This window comes from Adiantum capillus-veneris, chromosome 15, assembly GCF_014529385.1.
Source record: "Adiantum capillus-veneris isolate H3 chromosome 15, ASM1452938v2, whole genome shotgun sequence".
In the NCBI taxonomy this organism is placed as follows: Eukaryota; Viridiplantae; Streptophyta; class Polypodiopsida; order Polypodiales; family Pteridaceae; genus Adiantum; species Adiantum capillus-veneris.
Window position 1 is genome coordinate 67,425,429 of NC_140945.1, and position 23,432 is coordinate 67,448,860.

At 40.4% G+C, this 23,432-nt stretch overlaps 1 pseudogene; it reads left to right on the forward strand.

Annotated features, from left to right (window-relative positions):
- The first annotated feature begins 13,185 nt into the window (after positions 1 to 13,185).
- The window catches only part of LOC147440824 (uncharacterized), a 79,981-nt pseudogene continuing 69,734 nt past the window's right edge, over positions 13,186 to 23,432 (forward strand).

The window sequence follows — 23,432 nt, forward strand, 5'->3', positions numbered from 1 at the left end:
GTAACCACCAATAGTAGGCCATGCTCTTTATCAATCACTTCCACATCCACAGCAGGATTATCTTCCAAACCTGTAGAAACCTGGTCCATAGGAATGTACTTACCATTGAGCATTTGTGATCGCATATACCAAAACGAGAGTAACATTGATTGGCTTGCAATCATGTACTTGACAACTAGAGTATCAAGCGCGACCACGCACCGTAAACCAATCTCTTCCTTTACATACCATCCTCTGTCAAGAAGTTTGTCACAGGATGACTGCTGAAATGACTTGCACATGAACATAGTTTTCGTAACACGGATGTTGTAGCTATGAAACAACTCTATGAAGAGTGCAACAGGACAAAAGTTTGCAATTCTAACCATTTTGGTGGGAATAGATCTATGTAGAGACCTCTGTATATCCTTGTAGAGCTTACTTCATATTTCCTCCACCATTGTTTCCTCGGGAACTGGCCAGTCCACATTGTTCCAATCGGTTGCTAGAGGCACTTTCACCAACATGCCATTCTTATTCCCTGAGCTGAGTTGGTAGAAGTGGTCATAAAAAAATATTCCCTCATCAGCCAGGCTTTTGCTGCTCCTCCCTGAATACTGTAGAGAACCAATGTGGGCATGACCAACATGGAAGAGGCCTATTATGCACTCCACAGGCTCCCATTGCTCATAAGAAGAGGGATAAACATCTGCAATATATATAAGAAGAGTTAAACTAAGAGTATCAATAAGTAAAAATGACAAATCTAATGTAATTGAGCTGTGAAGAATGGATACATTGCTCATAAGAAGCGGGAGAAACGTTGCAAAATATATAAGAAAAGTTATAATGAGAGTATCAGTAAGTTCACATGTCAAGAGTACTTACAATTGCAACGTGGTTGATGTATATCTGATACATTTCCACCGTTTTCTATCACCTTTGGATGGGTAAACACATGCTGAACAAGAACTTCCTTTACAGATCTTTTGCCGATTTCAACTTTGAAATCCAACACTCTGGCCTTCCATGCTGAGCGGTAAACGTTGATACCGCTAGACCTCTTGGGTCTTCTTGGTTGCATGAGGACCCATGAACCTTTGTTTATCCTTTGTCCAACCCATTGGCTCTCTGCACTTATTGAAGTTGATATTGTAATTGAGGATATGCTACTACTTGGCCTTCTAGGCAAAGTACAGTTGTTGGTTGTTGGTGTGAGAGACAGTAAACACCTGGAGCTTCTTGGGCGAGAAGACGTGGAAGCCATAGCTCTCAGAGAAAAGCTTTAGTGGAGGGAGATTCACTTTGAAAGCATTCTAATGGAGGGAAAGTGTTTTAGAATTCCAATATCTTGTGCGGGCTTAATGGTCACCCTCCAGTACGTTAATGACCATAAGAGAATATCAAAAGTGGGACCACATGCAAGCACCTAAAAGCTCGGTCAAAGGAAGGAAATTACGATGCTACAATCCTAGATTCGTGAAAGTTTTATGCTATTTTCCTATTTTTTAAGTCTTTCCACATACTTTCCTACGTAACGTAGCCTTCGTGCTCATTGGACGCGCTCTATTTTTCTCTCTCTTCATATGGCCCTCCAAATGACCTTTGAAATTTCCTAATGAGCATGCTCCAGTCCGCTCAGTCTTATATCTGGCCACTCTCCGTTCTCTTTGAATACACCCTCCGATCTCAAATTCATCGAATTATTTACACAAACAGCTATCAACCCAAAGCTCTTACCTTAGTAGTCTGCTTGCAGTTTCTCCTTTGTCTTGATTTGCTTTCTAACACTTTTTCAACTTGGTAGAGTACTTTGCAATTTCAACGGATCACCAACTTGCAAGGTCCTTGGTTATGGCTATCTGTACAAAACTTTGACTCTGCAATTCTTTGTCAAATCAGTAATCCTCACTACTATTGTATATAAATACAAGACCCTTATATGAGTTCCAAGACCTGATCTGATAAGACATGTGGAATGCTAGGATCACATGAAAGACTTCTGGAGCAGCAAATCCTCAATCTGAGCCCTAAAACTGACCTATAGACATCATACGGATATGATGTCTAAATTCTCAAAATTGAATTAAACATGAACCATGCACTCTCCTTGATGTTCTTAGTACAAATCTAGTCTTACTTTGAAGTTTTAACCCTCTAGGTAGGTCAATCTCTCCTATGTAGTTCTTGGTCATTTCCAGCTTCTCCTAGAGGTTAACTAGGCCAAAAATGATCCAAATTGGGTGAAAATTGGTCCTTAAGCCTGCTTTGGGGCGTTAAGCACCTTGGTGATCTCCGATGTTATATCAAGTCACTAAATATGCCCTTGAGACAGCATACGCATATGATGTCTATCTGGCCAAAATGAGGTGAATTTCACTCCAGAGGTCCTACACCACACAAGCAACTCACTGCCACTTACAAAATGCAATTTCAACAACTATTGTGCTAGATATGGTCAAATTAAGCATTCACTTTGTCTAAATCCATCTCTTGGTCTCTACCAGCCTTAAGTTGCTTTGGCCTATTTACTCCTTAGATGCTCTTAAACACAATGGCTCACAAAAATGTGCCTTTTAACCCAAAATTTGGCCTCTTAGACACATACGCATATGATGTTTAGGTTATCAGTATGAATTTTTGTTTCTTTCCTAGGTGCCCCTTGATGTGTATAGCATGCACGTGTATCCAGTCAAAATTTAGATATCAAAATTGCACCTTATCACCACATTTACCAAGGAACTTCTCGAAAAGAGTAAAACTCTCTCAATACTCAGTTTATATGCTTAAATGAGATGAAACTTGGTGTATGTGCTATATACAATATGCTGTCTATGGGTATCAAGTCAAAAGTTTAGTTTGACTTTTATGGTCTTATAACTATAAATCAATCATTTTACACACTTTAGGGCCATAGGGTGTCAACAAAAAGCTTCTACAAGGGCACCTATTCCATGCTATGGCCCTAGGGTCATAGGATCTTTCCTTAGAGTAGAGGGCACCCCGTGGCCCTAGGGGCATAGGTTGCCAATTAATAAGCACAAGAGCCATAGGTTACCTTCTATTCTAATGAGAGATCATATGGCCCTAGGGACATAGTGTGCCAATGTATAATCTCAAGTTCTATAGGTTTCCCTCTATTCTAATGAGAGATCCTATGGCCCTAAGGGCATAGGGCTACCATGGTGCCCCTGTAGGTGCCCTTGAATGGTCTAAATACTCATGGAGAGATTTTTACATTGACACCCTATGACTCTAGGACCATAAATTCTCCTCTATTCAATTGAGAGAAACATATGACCATTGGGCCATAGGGCTTCCATGGTGAGATGATATTTCCTCTATTCTATTGAGAGAAACCTATGACCTGAGGCCCATAGGCTGCATGGTGCCATGGTTCCATCTAGAGATTTTTCATTGGCACCCTAGGGCTATAAGGCCATAGGGTGTCCTCTAATTTAGTGAGAGAACCTATGTCCATGGTGCCTATGTAGGTTCCCTTCAGTGGCCTAAATGTCTCTAGAGATTTTACATTGGCACAATATGGCTAGAGGGCAATAGTGCAACCAATGTGTCTCTCTTGTTGCCCTTGAGTGTTGTAGATTCCCATCTAGTGCTTGTTTGTTGATACCTTATGGACCTAAGGGTACATGGTGACCAATATGCTAGGGAGAAATCTTATGCTTCTAGGGCCATAGGGCAACCAAGATACCCATGTAGCTACCCTTGGGGGCCTAGGTATCCCTATAGAGATTTTATTTAGGTACCTTGCTAGAGCTTCTTTCTTGGCACCCTATGGCCCTTGGGCCAATTGGTGTGTTCGTGATAGCTATGATATTGTACTATTAGCTTTTAAATAAACTTTATAAGTTATCAATTGTCTCCCTCTTCCACACTATTATTCTCCCTTTACCATTCTATTATCTCACTCACTACTTGTCCTCCTATAGCATCACACTCTATCCATCCTCCTACAATGTCGCCCTCTACTCATCCTCCTACAACATCACCCTCTACCCATTACAAGCATGCCATAGCCATGAATGTTTTTATTCTTTTTTCTTTTTTTTGGAGTTTTTTGTTTTTCTTGTTTTTTGTTTTAGAGAGAGGTGAATTTGAACGTAATTAGAAAAGAGCAAGTTTAATGATCTTACATGTGAGCATATTTAAATTGGGATTTTGAATTAATGAGCACAAGCAAGGAAGCTCGATGAAGGGAGGGGTAGGGAGTCCAAAAGAGTTGCCTCAACAAGGGAAGTTGGGGGAAATTTTACATGTAGACAAAGAGAGATTTGTGCACCACTCTATGGACACAGATTTGTGCAAGGAGAAGAAAGGAGAGGGGGTGCAAGGAGAGCGCAGTGGCAATGGCAGCATTAGTGATTTGTGCATCGGAGGTGGTGGCAATGGTCGCATAAAAATCTGTGCTAAGGGACATTTTCATTGCAAAAATCATAGATCTGTGCAAAGAGAATAGTAGCATTGGGACCACAACACTAACAACAATGTTGATGGCCGAGGTGGCTCTATGTGTGTGTAGGAAGTGAGAGAGGAAAACGGACCTCTATGCAAAAGAATCTATGAAAATGGGAGACAGAGAGAGAGAGAGAGAGAGAGAGAGAGAGAGAGAGAGAGAGAGAGAGAGAGATAGATTGATTGAATTATCATCCACGGAGGTCAAATATGACCCATGGGACCAAAAACAAAACATTACAACCACTTCTTCTAAGTCAGGGCAATCGATACATATCAGTTAGGGACTGAGGGTCCATCAAAAGAAAAAGCAAAGCCTAATGGGGCCGGTTTAGGAGTTCGAAACTCCTGGATGATAGCCTTCCCTCTGCGGTATACTACCCACTTGTCTTGGGCTCGTGCTTCACGCACTTTTTTTAGCTCTTCACCTTTGTGCTTGACTTGTGTCGGGGTGAGTTCTTCAGCGATCCAAAACCCAGTGTCTTTAAGGAGATGCGATTGCTGGAGTAGTCGGAGACGTTCCTCCTTGTCTTTGAACTCAAGAATGGCATGTCCACTAGGTGTGCGCTTGGTGTTGAACTTGTTGACGATACATTCTACCGCATCTTAGTCGACATGGACCGGTTTAAGAGTCTCATTGAGGAGGTCGATTAATTTGCAGAAGTCTTGTTTGCACTCGTCCCATGCTTGGGGTAGCCCTCCAATGCAAAGCTTGAGGGCATTCTCTTCTTGAAGCTGACGTTCCCACAGTTCTGTCTTCACACAAGTTTCCACTTTGACGAGTGTGATCGTGTGAGCTTGAGTGACTTTTTCTTTGACTTCCTTCACCTTGTTTGTTGTGAGGCCGAGCATGGAATTAAATCGTGCCTCGAGTGTGCTAAGACGTGCTTTGAGGTCGCAGTTTTCTTCCATGACCATCTCGAGGGCAACTTGCAATTGTCCAATGTGATATGTCTTGCTCGGGGCTGCTAGGACAGAGGCGGCAGGGTTGGCCCGTGCTCTCCCTGATGTTTTTGGGATGTTGGTTGCCATCTTCTCACTTGCTGGAGAGAACATTCTCTCCAAATGCCATCGTCGAGAGAGAGAGAGAGAGAGAGAGAGAGAGAGAGAGAGAGAGAGAGAGAGAGAGAGAGAGAGAGAGAGAGAGAGAGAGAGAGAGAGAGAGAGAGAGAGAGAGAGAGAGAGAGAGAGAGAGAGAGAGAACGATAAGGTTAGTTTAGGATTTTAAATTAAAATTTTGAATTTAGGGGTATTCAAACGCTTCGGCCACTGCATGTGAAATCTATAGAGTTTTAGGCATTTTCTCATGATGGGATGTAGCTCATTAGCTTGGAATTTATGAGAGCTTTCCAAAAAAAAAAAACATCGGTGCAAGATTCTATCGGTGTCCATATCTTGACACTCCGAGTTGAAAAAATACTCATGAAGTAAATTCGGACCACCCTAGGACCAAAACCTGCATAGTAGAAAAAGCACTAAAAATAGAAAAAACTAAAAAGTTATGGCTCAAAAAATGTGCGCTGTTTTTTGCACAATATCAATGAAGGGGCTTGAATACCATATTAGCAAAGTTTAGGGCAACCCTAAAATTTTAACATTTTAAAAATTTCTAAATTTTTTTAAATTTTTTTATCTAAGAATACATTTGCAAGTCGATTGGGTTTTATGTACACTTGAATGTGTGGCATCGGAATGCATTCAAACATGTAACATAAATGTATCTTTATTGCAAAAAATATGCATCTCTTTAAAAAATTATGGGTATATATGTACAATAATGTTGCACATCTATTCTTTAAATGTGTGTATTCTTTAATTATCTCACTTGCGACATAGACGTTGTCGGAAAGTATGCGGTCTAGCTGGGAAGGTGTAGAACCTCTAGCTGTGAGAGTTCATGATGAGAGTCACAAACCCTTTGCAAGAAAGCGTTTGTGGAGAATCACCAACCCTCTTTCTAAGGGTGACAGAGAATCTAAGAGCGTTCGTGATAGCAAAGTCACAAACCCTCTTTCCTATCGTGCTTGGAAATTGCTTGTTTTCGTAGTCGAGAGTATGATGAGAGGATCATCAAATCACATTCAATTTCACTTAAAAAGACCATTGAAAAACACTAATGTTTCAGACATGAAACCTCGATGCTCATACAAGCACAATTCTCAATCAAAACCCAAACCTCTTTCATGGTATCATATAGCCTCGCCCCCAATTACGTAGTCGTAACATCAAACAGCTGAAAGGAATACACAAGCTTCCACCTTCATGGCGACCATTTTCTGAATTTGTAGAGATTTAAGAGCTTCAAAAGTGAAGCCTACACACCATTTTGATAAGGGGAAACCCTAATTCACTCCCTCACTAGCTCAGATACAAGATTTCAAAGAGGCGGGACTGCCCTACACATAGAATGAGCAACCATGGAAGCAATTATATAGTAGAGAAAAATTGCTGGTTTCTTCTGTAAAAAGCCCCCTTCTCTCTCTTCTGCACGGCATTATGAGCTAATGTGTCAATGTTTGGGCCATTTTGCCACTTTTGACCAAAAACTAGGCCATTTTCAGCTCATTTTTTACCCAAAAAATGCCATTTTTGATGCGAAAGATCCCAAACGGAGTCAGAAAAATCCCTAAATTTGTGGGATCACTCCCATAAGCATAAAAATCATAGATAAGCATGATTTTTCATCCATATACCATTTTGGGTCACTTTCCATGCAATTCTGAAACGGCGCCTGTTAGCTGCTATTTTTGGCAGTTTTTGCCCGCATCAGTCTTTGTAGACGAAATGAGTGTGCCACCATGAAACACTTGGACTATGTACATTGTCAAACCAATTTAAGCATCTTATCAAGTGGAAAAGCATGCAAATCGGCCACATCCAGGGCCACGACTCCCCGGATAGGTATGTACATGATAATGACTGCAGTAGACGCTTCAACATATATCACAATATGTACATGATTGCTTTTATTTGCAGACACCGAGAACTGTCGAGAGTGAGGTGAATGTTTTATTTCACACTATGTACGTGCCACGGAACGACAACGTATATGCATATTCAAAGATGCAACTGTTATGTACCTCCATACGTGCTAGTGGGTACTCACTTGTATCTTTTACACCTTTTTAAAAACATTTTACAAATTTTCCATGAACATAATCATATTTTCATCGAACCAAGTAATGGTTTTTTTCTAGTTGAGCTATGTGTGAGGGCTCTGGCATCTCTTCTGGAACCAAACACGGAATTTGTCCCTTCGAAGCATATGCATTCCCGTCAAACCCCCTCTCATAGGTATTGTCTAAATCTTCTCGGTATGAAACTTTCTGGACCATACTCTGATCAGAAGATGCTTCTATAGGTTGAAAAATCCTTAACATGGCCCTGTTTTCCTGGGGTAAAGGAGGTTGATTCCCATATGTATGATCCAGGCGTAAATCACACATGCGACACAAATATACAATTAATGGACAAAAATGTGCGCATATTTGCACATGTAACATGAGTACGTCGACCTAGGTCCATAGGGTCTCTGTCTGACAAAGAGCATTTTGGTGCCCTTCTTGGCCCCCTATGGACCTTGGGTCATGGTTATGTGCTCGTTATGTGATGCCCCTTTGTTTCACCTACATAGAACACCCTATGGCCATTGGGTCATAGGGTGTGACTTTGAAATTATTATGGGGTTATGTGGTGCCCTTCATTACACCTATATAGAGCACCTTATGGCCCTAAGGCCATTGGATGCATAGATACCCTCCCTGAGGCAGAAATTAATGACCCTAGGACCATAGAGTGTCATGTTATGCATATTGGAAGTTTGGAGTCCTTTCTGCCAAATACAAATATGTCACAAGGCACCTGTATGATGGAAAGTGTTTTCCCCAATCACCAATGGAATGTTAGGCTTAGGGTTCGAGAGATGGCAATTATGGTTAGGTTATGCCGAATGCAAGATCATAGAGATAAAGTATAGAAACAATGATAATAGCTCAAAGTGCAAAGCTTCGTTAGAAACTAGCCTCTTAAATAGTCTTAGTGTTTTACAACCATTTTCTAGATAGGTTGCATCCTTTTTCTATTGGACCATGTCATCATTTATCTTTTCCTAGGTGGCTAGAGGGATTTCTCATATGGTGTCACAAGTTGGGATTACCCTAACAATCATCCCCTTAAGACAAAATTAGGGTTTTACAAAGATTTCATGTGTTTTGGTTCATGGATTTATGTCATGGAATACTCCTAAGCTAGCATGGTTCATCTACGTGATACATCATGGTGGTTCTCACTAGATTTAACACTTCACAATTCTCAATGAGATACATCATTGCAATTCTTAGTGGATTTAGTGGACATGGTTCAATGTCTCATGATACATCATAGCGGTTCTCTACCGAATTCATCGATATGGTTAACAAGTGAGACTTATGTTCACTAGTAGTCCTAGGTAGTACAAATTTGTTCAATCATTTTTTTTAGGAGATTGTCATGTGTGTTCTCTTCAAAATTGTCTTCATTTTGATGTCATTGGTGTTTATTGTTATTGTTGTTGTTTGCATCTTTATGTTGTTCTCATCATCTATCGTAGACTTGATGGTTTCATGTTGATCTTTATCATATGTCTTCATCATGTTGTGATCTTCATGTTGATCTTCATTGGTCCAAAATGTCAAGGGTACACTCTTCATGGTTGATGGTGCATATCACACATACAATTTAAGTGTGATGCTCAAGTGTGTGTGCTCATGATAGCGGACAGTCTTCTTCTTTGAAGAGTTGTAGCATACATAACATGATGTGTTTTTTTATTTCTTTTCTTTGATTGTTGTAGGATGTGCTGATAGCAAGTGATACCAATATAGAGAGGGTCGCTCATAGTCAATGCATGGCCAGTGTCTTCTCTCTTCCCATCTTTGTGATGTGAGTGCATACTTGAATATCCTTTTCTCAATTCTGAATTTACAATATCCATAGGATATAGCATACATTACATGTGTATTGCACAAAAAACACAATCACCAATATGTGACCAAGTGTTGTCGTGGGAATGAGGGCCAAAAATGCCTGATTTTTGAAGCTAAAAGGACAAAATCCAGTGTGAATAAGGCTTGAACAATGGATGAGAAGCCTTGGAATCATATGGTAGGCTAGTTGTTGCAGGATGAGGGCGAGCCTCAGACATGGAAAGCTCGTGGGTAGCAAAGCCATCCAAATTGAGCAAGTGCTTTTACTGTAGCAATTGATGGGTACCAATCGATGGGTGGTCACCGCATGGGAGGATGTGTAGGTATGATTATTGTGGTGAGTAAGGTGTTGATTGACTTCAATGCACCCGATGAATTTGAGGAGTTTGGGCAATAGCTTAATGATCGAGCGATCTAATCTGCTGCAAACACAAGTGGAAATGGGTTGTGAGGCTAGTGATTGGGCAAGATAAGTGCTCAGGAGCAAGGCTCTAGTTGAAGGCGAGACTAGTGGAGCTATTGAGTGAAGATGGACACTCCCATCTATGCCTTCTTCTTGATGTCTGTGAGGTTATATGCACGTAGGTAGCACAAATACTCAAAAATTGTTGTGGTTGGACAAGAGTTGTTGGCAGGGGTGACTGATGTCGGTAGGGTATTGAGGCAAGGATGAATGAACACCAATATTAGAGGGAAAGAAGCAAACAGGTGGTGATGAGCCAAGATGCATGATCCACTGATGTGAGATGAGGCACACAGTGAATATGGCTTAGGTGGGGCGACACATGCAAACAAACAAAAAACTCACCCCCTTTTATGAGTGACCTTGTAAAAATAAGAGATTCCCACCTCAATCTTTATTAAAACAATGAGCTCCAAAAGAAAAAGGGCCATGAGATTTAAAAGCCTTAGGTGAGCATTGAAAGCCACACACACACATACACACACTTAGGCTTCAACCTACTAAAAATTACATATAAATAATGCTCTATTTTTGTAAGCAATACAATATGTGCATGAAGTCTCATTAGAGCAAGTGGAAATCAATGGATTACACTCAACACATTCAATGGCATAAAATGGTAACCATCGTTTTGCAACATTTTTCAGCCTACTCAACGTCCTCTTCCTCATATGTGTATATATTTTTCTACGCTATTAAGCTATCTATAGTAAATTCCCCCTCTTCGTTTAACCTTTGTGGCGACACATACGTTGTACTCTTCCCAATGTCACCTTAGTCATATATTTATATTACCACCCTTTTCTTTTTTGCTTTGTAAATAAAAGTAAGCATACAATAACCAACTATCTACCCCCAAACTTGCTTACCTCTTGTGAATTAGTAATATATCCATATTCCATCCCATATAGATAAATTACCATGGAAAATCAACTCTCCACTTGTCTTTACCAAAGATTATGGTCCATCTCTACAAGTCTTCTATGCCCCCTACATAGGTGGCCCAATATCTCTTAAGAATATACATATAGTTTTTCTCCTTTTAAAAAGACTCAAATTGTATATTCTTTTCACAAGAAAATAATATTGGGCCCTCCTCTATTTGTTTAAGCATCATACCCTTTTGAAAAAGCATGATTCCCCTTGAATGCATACAAGCAAAGGGCCCATACAAGAAGACTTGGAAGCAAAAGGTTCCATAGCCTAGTGTGGACCTTCCAAACCGAATTCCTTGGTGCATGGGCATGAAGAATAGTCCAAATTCATATCAAACATGTTGAGAAGGTCAAATTTGCCTTTTGAAGCATGTCATTCCGAGCTACAGGTAAAAAGTTATGGTCAAAATAGTGTAAATCTGTCAGATTCACAGCAAAAGGGAACTGTAAATCAAGTAAATCAAGAGGGTGAGATCTTATTTTTCCCCTACTCATCTTCTAGAAGAGAAATGAGTTTTCAAGGTCACTTGCATGTGATGGGACCAACCTAAAGATGCTTTCTAAATGCCAAGACAGACAAGTTGAGATACCCCGCAGGAGCCACCCGTAGGGCCTCATGGTAGGGCCCACCTACATTATGCACCCCTATGGAGCCTTCACGGTCTAAAATGATATTTTTGGTGAATAAATAGTCCCTTTTATGTCCAATATTCAATGAGTGGTCAAAGGACACTTAATTAGGGTTAATCACTCACCCTAATTAAGTGTAGCATAATCCCACTCCTACACAACTATAAATAGCCCCCCTTTGGAGAGACTCAAGGACACACACCTATATTTTCAACTTATGTTGTTTCTTGATCAATAGTAGAGAAAACCCCAACTCTCCCTCTTTCACATCCTCCCTCCTAACCCTCCTCTTTGGAGGAAGTGCAACTCTATCCTCCACTCTTTCTATTCTACAATCTCTTACTCCATTAACCCAATAAATCATTTGTAGCACCTCAATAACTTGTAAATACATCATGATATCTCTCATGGTTATGTTAATGATCATTAAATCATCTTCAAAACTTTCAAGTGTCGCAATTCGTGATGGTTAGTCAGCGTCTATCCTCCCCTTAAAAGGTGTGCGAGAAATCAAGTAAGTGTTCTATTCTCAATTTACCATTGGTTTGTTTCTCCACACTTATTCAATTGGTCTAAAGAAATTTCTCACTCCAACTCTCTTTTGCTTCATTACATATGCATGTGGCTACCTCTCATGGTGATTTTATTTGTGTCACAGCATTGCATAGATGGAGATGAGCTCTCTATGCAAAGTGTGTTAGTTTGATGTAAGTGATTCTCTTGTGTGTTTGAGAGGCAAGTCTTATGCGCATGATTTCTTTTATGAGTGCTTGAGAGAGGAGGAGTTTGGATGTATTATGGGTATTCTTATGGGGAGAAGGTGAATGCTATTCCACAAATTGCATATTTCATTTGATGCACGGCATTGGGTTGCATAATCGTTGATGGTGTTCAAGTGTCCCAAGTGTATATAGAGTAAGGGGGTTTTCAAAGTGTGTTGCTTGAGTGGTGAGTGCAAGTGTTATTTTGATGGATTTCCTTCTCCACTCCCAAAAGAAGGTGGTGCCCCAAGTAGTGTGCGTACCTCTTTACGAACATTTTTTGAGGGTAGGCCCATTGGTTTGGGTTTAGAGGCCCCATTTCAAAAAGCTCGCCCTCATAAAGTAGTGCCCCCACTGAGGAACATATTTCCAAGTTACCTTCAATTTTTTTAGCAATGAACAATGGAGTTCCCATCTATCCATTTCATTTTGCACAACACATTAGAGTAAATGTTCACATAGATAGAAAAGTCTTCTTCCAGCAACGCATTGTTTTTATGTTTGGTGCAGAAAAACTTAGAGAAATACTGGCATGACCCAATTCAATTATACTTCCAATCATCAATTATGAAACTTCTTTTGATGTTCACATTTTCATTTTGTTTTAAAGGCAGGAACAAGGAGTGGTGAAGGGGTGCTCAAGGGCCATATGAAGGAACGAGGTCTTCAAACCAACAACGAGGAGTAGCACATGAATCACGATCAAAACAATGAACCTTTTAGGCCTATTGCTCGGCAATCCATTCATATAATCATTGCAACTAAGTTTAGGTTTCAATCTATCATAAGGAAGATATTTGGATCCACTCGCCTCAATAAAATCAATGCTTCAATTAATCTACCTATGATAAAGTACGAATTAACAATGGATGTGTACATCTTCATTTTAATGTAATTAGATTTATAGTGTCAACAATCTTATGCGGCCCGTAAGAGAAAAGTTTCTTTAAAAAAAAAAAAAATCAAAAAGTCCAAACAAAATGTCAAGTTCTTTTCCCACGTTCTATGCAAGAAGTGGGGAAGATGCGCAAGAGTTTCTTGACAACTTGGAGATGGCACATCTCATATCTGGGAGAGATGAAGAGGAAGTAAAGCTACGAGCCTTCCCGTTGGTTCTAAAAGCAGAAGCTAAAGCATGGTATGAGACCTTGCAACCCCAAATCAAGTCCAGCTGGGAGAGACTGTGAGCAAGCTTCCTCTCCAAGTTCGGACAAGGTGATACTTCTGAAGGACTACGGAAATGTCTTATTGGACATAAGCAGGTATCACTTGAAGACTATCCCTCTTATGAAGCAACCTTTGTCAATCTATGGGGTAGGTGGGAGGCTACATTAGAAAATTATGGTGGTGCACCTAACTTTCTAAAAAAAGAGAGATTCATGGTTGGCTTGTATCCACTTTTAAAGGCTAAAGTAGAGCTAAAATTCCCATCCACCTTCGAAGAAGCACGTGAGGTAGCCATCATCAAGTTTAGAAAACTACACTTCCAAGCACATAGAGCAAGGGGTTTGAATGAAGTGAGTGAGAGGGAGTCTTCACAAACCATGGAAGCACCAATTAGGGCCCCTCTTGCACAATCTTCACAAATAGGAGATAACTCTCAACAAGAGGTTTTACAAAGGCTAACACAACAGCTTGAGAACCTCACTCTGAATCTAGTACAGGTCCTACCTCAACAACGACAACCAAGAGAAGGGAATCGCAATCAGCGAAGACAAGCTCAAGAGTTGAGATGTTGGAATTGCAATGAAATGGGCCATGGAATGTACAATTGTCCACATCCAAGGCGACTTCCGGGAGACATATATCCCCCTAGACTGCCTCCTCTCACTGTGCAGCAAGAACTAGCTCAAGTCCCACAAATCCTTCGTCGACCCCCACCACCAGCAAATATACCTCCCGTCCCACATGAGGAGGAAGAAAGAGGAGGCAACATCATCAAGCTAGAAGAGGTAATAGATGAGCATACTCTAAACTTTGATGTTATGCCGGCAGAAAAACGCACAAGAGCACATGATAAGGATGAAGACATGAGAAGTGAAGGAACAAATTCAGCCAGAAGGGACAAGAAAAAGAAGTCAAAGAGGGAAGAAGCTGAAAGTAGCAGGAAGAAAAGATCAAGGCGAAGGGAAATTGGTATCAACAACTTCCCATTGGGAAACGAGCTAGACCCCTACAACATCGTGGAGGATTTACAAACCCAAAAGCCAAACATTTCATGGCCTCAACTTCTACACCTATCATCCAAAGTAAGAAGGCAATGGCCAAAGTTGGTAAGTACAAGAATTCCAAAAAGAAAGAAAATCTTTCCATTAAGGTTGTGGCCTCAAAGCTACAAAAAGATGTGGAACCCATTGTGGATGCTTACATAAGGGGTAAAAAGGTGTCTAATGTATATGTTGATGGTGGAGCTCAAATGTGTGTGATCACCGAAAAATCAATGAACAGGTTAGGGCTTCAAATTACAAAGTCCTCTAATTGTCAAGCTAGGCTAGCCAACAACTCAAGTGTGAAGTGTTTGGGGATCATTAAAAATGTAAAAGTCTCTGTATGTAACATAGATGCACGAGTGGATATGTATGTCATGCCAGCTAAGGGGGAGGGCTATCCCATCATCCTAGGGAGGCCTTGGCTCATTGCTGTGAATGCAGATCAAAAATTGGGAAGTGGTCGTTTGATTCTTAAGAAGGGTCAACTGGTGGTGTATGATTGGCGAGAAGGAAAGCAACTAGATATCAACTATGAAACCACGGCAGATGAAGAGAGCGAGGAGGAGAGTCCTTACTCAAGTGATGAGGAAGCATCAACCAGTGAAGAGGAGTCTTCTTTGGAGGTAATGGGAATTGTATTCAACGCCAACACCCAAGATGTTTCTGTAGAAGAAAAGCCAACAGACAATCACACACGAGGGGATGAAAGATGCCACCACCTTAAAGAAGGATTTGAGAAGATTCTTGCAAAAGATCTTACTTGTGAGGAGAAGAGGTCCTACATCAATATGTTAAGGAGGTATCCCAATTTTTTTATCACTGACTACTCACAAATAAGAGGTGTAGATGTAATAGAGCATCGAATTGAATTGAAACCAGGGACCAAACCCGTGGCTCAAAAGTTAAGGCGACTAGGATCTGTGCAACAAAGGGCTCTCCTACAAGAATTAAATCGACTCTTGAAGGCTGGCTTCATCTATCCAGTATCCAACTCCGAATGGGTATCACCTATTGTAGTCACTCCAAAGAAGAATGGTAAGTGGAGGGTTTGCGTGGATTACAAACCCCTCAACGCTACGACAAAGAGGGACCACTTCCCTCTCCCTTTCCAAGATGAAATTTTGAATGAAGTAGCAGGTCACGAATGCTACACTATGTGTGATGGGTATTCAGGATATTTTCAAATTAGAATAGCAGAAGAGGACCAACCAAAAACCACCTTCATCACACCTTGGGGATGATTTGCATTCAGAGTAATACCTTTTGGGCTCACCAATGCTCCTAGCACCTTCATGAGATTCACAATATTTGTATTTCAGCCATTCTTTGGAAAATCTATAAGAGTCTTTATGGATGATTTCTGTATTTATAGTTGTCGATCACTTCACTGCCAAAAGGTTGAAGACGGGCTTAAGAGGCTCCATCAATTTGGGGGACAACTCAACCCAGAGAAGTGTCATATCGGTGAATCTCAGGTGGTTTTGCTAGGCCATGTGGTTTCTTCACAAGGAATTCAAGTGGATCCCTCTAAAGTAGAGGCTCTTTTGTCATTATCTCCACCAACAACAACTAAGGAGCTAATGACCTTCAACCACAAAGTGAGGTACATGTCTCGCTTCATCCATCTCCTAGCAGAAGCGATCGCCGCTTTGCATAGGTTGGCAAGCCAATCTACATTTGAATGGGGGAGGGAACATGCAAAATGTTTTGAGGAAGTGAAGGGCATTCTTAGCTCTCTCCCAATCCTAATGCCACCAGATCCAAAGGAGACCTACTATGTCACTCCAAGTGTAGGTTTCGAAGCAATTGGTGTTGTTTTGATGCAAAAAGATCCTAAAACATCATACATGAGGCCGATCTATTTTGCAAGCAAGGTGATGACTCCGGCTGAGAAGGGATACACTGAAATGGAGAAAGTGGTCTTTGCAATCTTGTTTGCGGTAAGGAAGTTTCGATCGTATCTTCTCCCTGTGCCATTTGTTTTTCTCACCTTAGAGCACAATCTACCATATGTAGTACAACACATGAGCCTCTCATCTAGAATAGCAAAGTGGGTACTTGAACTCCAAGAATTTGAATACACTTTCCTTGTAGAAGATAGCACAAGAGCAGGACTTGCAGACATTCTCACCTACAAAGTGAGAGAAAGGGAAGGATCACGACTACAAAGAGAGGAAGGCTCAAAACAGTTCAAAGTGAAGGAGATTGATAATGCCCATACTTTATGCTTTGACAGAGCTTATCAACGCCAACAAGACAAAGCAGCAGGGGGGATCATCATTTTGAACCCACAAAAGGAGGTAATAGTTAGAAAAGGTATCACTCTACCCAATGTTCACTCTAACAATGAGGCTGATTATGCTGCTCTAACCCTTGGGTTAGAAGAATGCAAAGAATTAGGCATACAAAGACTTATTTTAAAAGGCGATTCTTTGCTAGTGGTCAGGCAAATCCAAGGGACTTGGAGGTGCAAGAATCGTACATTGTTTGAGTGGCTTAGTAGTGTAAGAGCTTCGATGAAGGGTTTTAAAGCAACACAGGTACAACACATTGTGAGAACTCATAACAAGGAAGCATACTTACTCGCAAATGAAAAGCTTCAAATGGTGGTAGGAGGTGTGAAACTATATGAACCCAAATATCAAGGTCAAGAGGATCTAAAATACATTATCTTCTTTCTACAAGCAGGTGAGTGTCCCAAACACTTAGACAAGGTGAAAAGACATAGACTAGTTAAGAAGGCCACACCTTACCAGTTGATCGGGGATGATTTATATCACAAAGGGAAAGATTTGGAATTGAGGAGAGTACCAGGTGTGCAAGAGATAGAGAAAATTCTTCTTTCATGTCATGATGATGTCTATGGTGGTCACTTTTCTCAAGATATTACAAGTAAGAAGATTTTACAAGCAGGGTTTATTTGGCCGAGCTTACATCGTGATGTCCAATATTGGTGTAAGGTATGCAAGTCATGCCAAATTGTTGGGGATAGACGACTAAAATATGAGCCTCGAGTCCCAATAATATCTTATGGCCCTTTTGAAAAGTGGGGTGTGGATGCAATAGGTCCCCTACCTCGTACTTCTACAGGGAATGTTTTCATCATCATGGGTGTTGACTACATGACACGATGGGTGGAAGCAACAAGCACAACCCGAATCACAGCTGAAGAGGTATCAAAGTTTATTTTTTGACCATATTTGTAGTAGGTTTGGAACACCCCTAGAAATCTTATCAAATCGAGGCCCGGGTTTTAGGGCTGACCTTCTAAAAGATCTCTTGAGGAGGTTAAAAGTGAAACACCTGCATTTCACACCCTACTATCCTCAATGCAATGGATTGGTGGAAAAACTGAATGGAATGATATGTAAGATCATTTCTAAGCAGGTTGTGGACCGGCCTAATGATTGGGATCGCCATTTGACGGCTGCTCTTTGGGCGTATAGGACATCTTTCAAGGTATCTACCCAATTCACCCCTTTTCATCTAGTTTATGGACAGGAGGCACTTCTCCCCATTGAGGTAGAGCTCTCAATCTTGCGCGTTCTTGCAAGAGTGGCAAAAAAACCAAAAGAGGTTCTACATGAAAGGATCTTAGATCTCCAACGACTTGAGCTAGATAGAGAAGAGTCCATTGATCACTACATCACCAAAGCGACAAGCCAAAGGGACAAAATCAACAAGAATCTCAAGGGGAAAGGATTGAAGGAAGGTATGTTGGTTCTTCACTATGATAACCGAATTGATACTCGACTTGACAAAAAGTTTTTGCAAAGATGGGAGGGACCTTTCATGATAAAAACAAAGTTTGGGAATGGAAGTTACAGTTTAGCCGATTTATCAGGAAAACTCCACACGACCATAGTCAATGGATGGAGATTAAAGCCCTACTTTCAATGTATCAATCCATTGATAGGAAGTCATCTACCTACATCGTCTAAGCTCCAAATTGGCATGGCTCCCTTCGGCTTGGCAAATGCTCCACCTATTTTTAAAGCTTTGATGTGCAAAGAAGAACCAGCCTTGGAATCTGAACATACCCAAGGCAACCCTCCCATCTCCGATTTATGGGATTGAGGTAATGAAAAGCAGGTCTAATGGAGTAAAGAGTGCATGTCGCTCCTCCTATTAAAAAAAAAAAGAGAGAGAAAAAAAGAAAAGAAAGAAAAGAGAAAGAAACAACACCGTCCTCCTAGAGATATGAATATCTCTAGGCTTGGGGGAGGGCTAATATGAATGGCATAAAATGGTAACCATCTTTTTGCAACATTTTTCAGCCTACTCAATGTCCTCTTCCTCATATGTGTATATATTTTTCTACGCTTTTAAGTTATCTATAGTAAATTCCCCCTCTTTGTTTAACCTTTGTGGTGACACATACATTGTACTCTTCCCAAAAATAACACCTTAGTCATATATTTATATTACCACCCTTTTCTTTTTTGCTTTGTAAATAAAAGTAAGCATACAATAACCAACTATCTACCCCCAAACTTTCTTACCTCTTGTGAATTAGTAATATATCCATCTTCCATCCCATATAGATAAATTACCATGGAAAATCAACTCTCCACTTGTCTTTACCAAAGATTATGGTCCATCTCTACAAGTCTTCTATGCCCCCTACATAGGTGGCCCAATATCTCTTAAGAATATAGATATAGTTTTTCTCCTTTTAAAAAGACTCAAATTGTATATTCTTTTCACAAGCAAATAATATTGGGCCCTCCTCTATTTGTTTAAGCATCATACCCTTTTGAAAAAGCATGATTCCCCTTGGATGCATACAAGCAAAGGGCCTATACAAGAAGATTTGGAAGCAAAAGGTTCCCTAGCCTAGTGTGGACCTTCCAAACCAAATTCCTTGGTGCATGCGCGTGAAGAATAGTCCAAATTCATATCAAACATGTTGAGAAGGTCAAATTTGCCTTTTGAAGCATGTCATTCCGAGCTACAGGTAAAAAGTTATGGTCAAAATAGTGTAAATCTGTCAGCTTCGCAGCAAAAGGGAACTGTAAATCAAGTGAATCAAGAGGGTGAGATCTTATTTTTCCCCTACTCATCTTCTAGAAGAGAAATGAGTGTTCAAGGTCACTTGCATGTGATGGGACCAACCTAAAGATGCTTTCTAAATGCCAAGACAGACAAGTTGAGATACCCCGCAGGAGCCACCCGTAGGGCCTCATGGTAGGGCCCACCTACATTATGCACCCCTATGGAGCCTTCACGGTCTAAAATGATATTTTTGGTGAATAAATAGTCCCTTTTATGTCCAATATTCAATGAGTGGTCAAAGGAAACTTAATTAGGGTTAATCACTCACCCTAATTAAGTGTAGCATAATCCCACTCCTACACAACTATAAATAGCCCCCCTTTGGAGAGACTCAAGGACACACACCTATATTTTCAACTTATGTTGTTTCTTGATCAATAGAAGAGAAAATCCCAACTCTCCCTCTTTCACATCCTCCCTCCTAACCCTCCTCTTTGGAGGAAGTGCAACTCTATCCTCCACTCTTTCTATTCTACAATCTCTTACTCCATTAACCCAATAAATCATTTGTAGCACCTCAATAACTTGTAAATACATCATCATATCTCTCATGGTTATGTTAATGATCATTAAATCATCTTCAAAACTTTCAAGTGTCGCAATTCGTGATGGTTAGCCAGCGTCTATCCTCCCCTTAAAAGGTGTGCGAGAAATCAAGTAAGTGTTCTATTCTCAATTTACCATTGGTTTGTTTCTCCACACTTATTCAATTGGTCTAAATAAATTTCTCACTCCAACTCTCTTTTGCTTCATTACATATGCATGTGGCTACCTCTCATGGTGATTTTATTTGTGTCACAGCATTGCATAGATGGAGATGAGCTTTCTATGCAAAGTGTGTTAGTTTGATGTAAGTGATTCTCTTGTGTGTTTGAGAGGCAAGTCTTATGCGCATGATTTTTTTTATGAGTGCTTGAGAGAGGAGGAGTTTGGATGTATTATGGGTATTCTTATGGGGAGAAGGTGAATGCTAATCCACAAATTGCATATTTCATTTGATGCACGGCATTGGGTTGCATAATCGTTGATGGTGTTCAAGTGTCCCAAGTGTATATAGAGTAAGGGGGTTTTCAAAGTGTGTTGCTTGAGTGGGTGAGTGCAAGTGTTATTTTGATGGGTTTCCTTCTCCACTCCCAAAAGAAGGTGGTGCCCCAAGTAGTGTGCGTACCTCTTTACGAACATTTTGTGAGGGTAGGCCCATTGGTTTGGGTTTAGAGGCCCCATTTCAAAAAGCTTGCCCTCAACACGTTTCTCACACACAGAAGCGATGCAATGATTTGAAGCTTGCAAAGTGAAAATTGCACAAAATTAATCACTAAATGAAATTAAGAAATACAAATTCAATGAAACACACACATTAATTGTGATATAAAATGCAAGTGCAATCTTCTCCTTGCCTAATCATCAAAGGGTAGTGGAGCATGCTCATACCCAAATGGTGATTAGGGAGCATTAGGCATGCTAGTGCAACAAAAATTAGTTGGCCTGGGTATATCTCACCGTCGGCTCTCATACCAGTGACTTGATGGGAAGCATTTCATTAGGTTGTGGAGGATGGAGCCTTATCTTGGCCATGGTGTTAGGGTTAGGGCTGGAGATTAGGGTTAGATTATGCCAAGTTCAAGAGCATAGAGTGTATAGACACGATGATGATAGCTCAAAGTGCAATGATTCATTGTAAAATAGCCTCTTACATAGGCTTAGTGCTTTACAATCATTGGCTAGATAGGTTGCATTCTTTTGTTATTGGACTATCTCATCATTTATTTATTCCTAGGGCTTTCCCATATGCTGCCACAAGTTGGGCTTACCCTAACACTATATGTACTCAACATGGAACAGTGTGTCTTATCATCAATATCTACCAATGATCACATTGAGATCGGGTAATTGTCACTCCTCATTTGCTTAGCCTGCAAGGCCTCTTCTATAAGTTCAAGTACTCCTATTTATGTTTGAGCTGATTGTGTTTTCCATAATGTGCCAATGGGCATGGGTCTATGATTCCCACAAGCTCAACCATATGCAACATGTGTCAAAAAGTAGTCAGGCCCAACACAAACATTGTAACCACTACTTGCTTCTCTAGCAGCATGACCTTGTCTACATTCCATCTGATAGCCATGCCTCCTAGATATATTGAAAATGAATTCAATTCAAAAGGAGGAAATTTAGCTTTGTTCTTGGAGAAGTTGGAATGAAAGCAAAGGAAATTTGGATAGCTCAAATTCTCCAAGTACTATCCAAGAGGGGAATTCTTTCTTACGTCTCCCTTGCCTCGTCCACAAGGACAAGGAATGAGCTTATCATCATAGACAACAAGCTATAAGAAATTAAATCCAAGTTTTGGAACATAAACATGAAACTCATCATATATGCAGTACTAATAGGAAAGAAAAGAAGTGCATAGAAGTATACCTTTTGATTTTCATCTTCTTTGACTAATGCAGTACTAATAGGAAAGAAAAGAAGTGCATAGAAGTATACCTTTTGATTTTCATCTTCTTTGACTAATGCATCATTGCATAAGTCAATTGTTCTCTTGCTTATAGAGGATGAGGAGGGTACCAATGATGTTGATGGAGCACATCTCCCCAGGTTAATGATTCCAAGCCTTTCCTATGCCGCCGTGAACTTTGCCTCCATTAGGAGCATCATGGCACATGTAGCTACATTCTTGTATACCATTGCTAGTGCCTTTACTAGTTCAGCAAACTCACCTGTTGTTACATGAGAATAGCATACTTGTCATCAACAAGGTTCATCATACTACCATCCTCTTGTATATTTTGAGCAACTATAGCAAGGTAGTAGTCCTCTCACAAGTCAAGCAGTTCCATAATATCATTAAGCATTACATAATGATGATCATTGATGGGGACAATAGAGAGGATATTTGTTGGAAAATCTCTCTTTGGAAGCTAATTCAGTGGCCTAAGAACATACATTTTCTTAAACCATAAATCAAGGAAGTATACTTTACACTTATTAATTTGAAGGATCGGTTCTCTCCACTTAACAAGCAGTGCAAAAAGCACTGGCCGGAGTCAAGATGAGAGAAAATCATGAAGAATAGTTGGTGCCCACATTGGTTGCATGAGATGAAGGTTTTCTTATGGAATATTTTATGGGGATCCCTGTCGATTGGGGTCAAGATGTTTACCAAGGTAATTTGTCCAAATAGATGCTTGCAATGTAGAATAGCTGGCGCAGACCAGGCTTCACCTATTCAAGGAGTGCCCAACAATTTGTGGCCTAGAAAGAAAAAATTGCAAATCGATCCAAAAGACTTGGAAAACAGGACTCTTCAAGAATGATCTCTTCTTAGGAGGCAAGGTGTTCGAGAGCCAAGGGATGCTTAACAATGAAATCATGAGATTTGGTTATTGTAAACATATTTGGAAGAAAAGGAATTGTCATATCTTTGACAACACTATGGGAGCAGCCAAGTTCATAGAGATAATACAAGAAAGTAGGGGATTGAGCATCTCCATTGGAAAATGGATGAACTTTGATGAGTGGAACAGAGCCTTGAGCACCACAAGGGCTGATTTGCATGGGTAAAAGCGTGGGCTCATTCATTGTTAGGGGGTGGGTCCCCTATCAGCCGATATAACTTTGACCCTAGAAGTTTCCATGGCTCGTAGCAAGAATTTGTAATTGTTTGTCTTTGGTAGTATAATCCACTCACAATTTTGAGTTTTGCAAGAGAGAGAGAGAGAGAGAGAGAGAGAGAGAGAGAGAGAGAGAGAGAGAGAGAGAGAGAGAGAGAGAGAGAGAGAGAGAGAGAGAGAGAGAGATTCAACTCTCCAGTTGTGTGAGTTATTACCCACAAAAGAAAAGGAACTACAATGTTTTTTATAGACAAGACATAAGTGAACATACTTATCCCAATGTGGTATTTACATATTATATTCAATGTTTACAAGTGATACAAGGCTATTACCCATGATAATAGATTT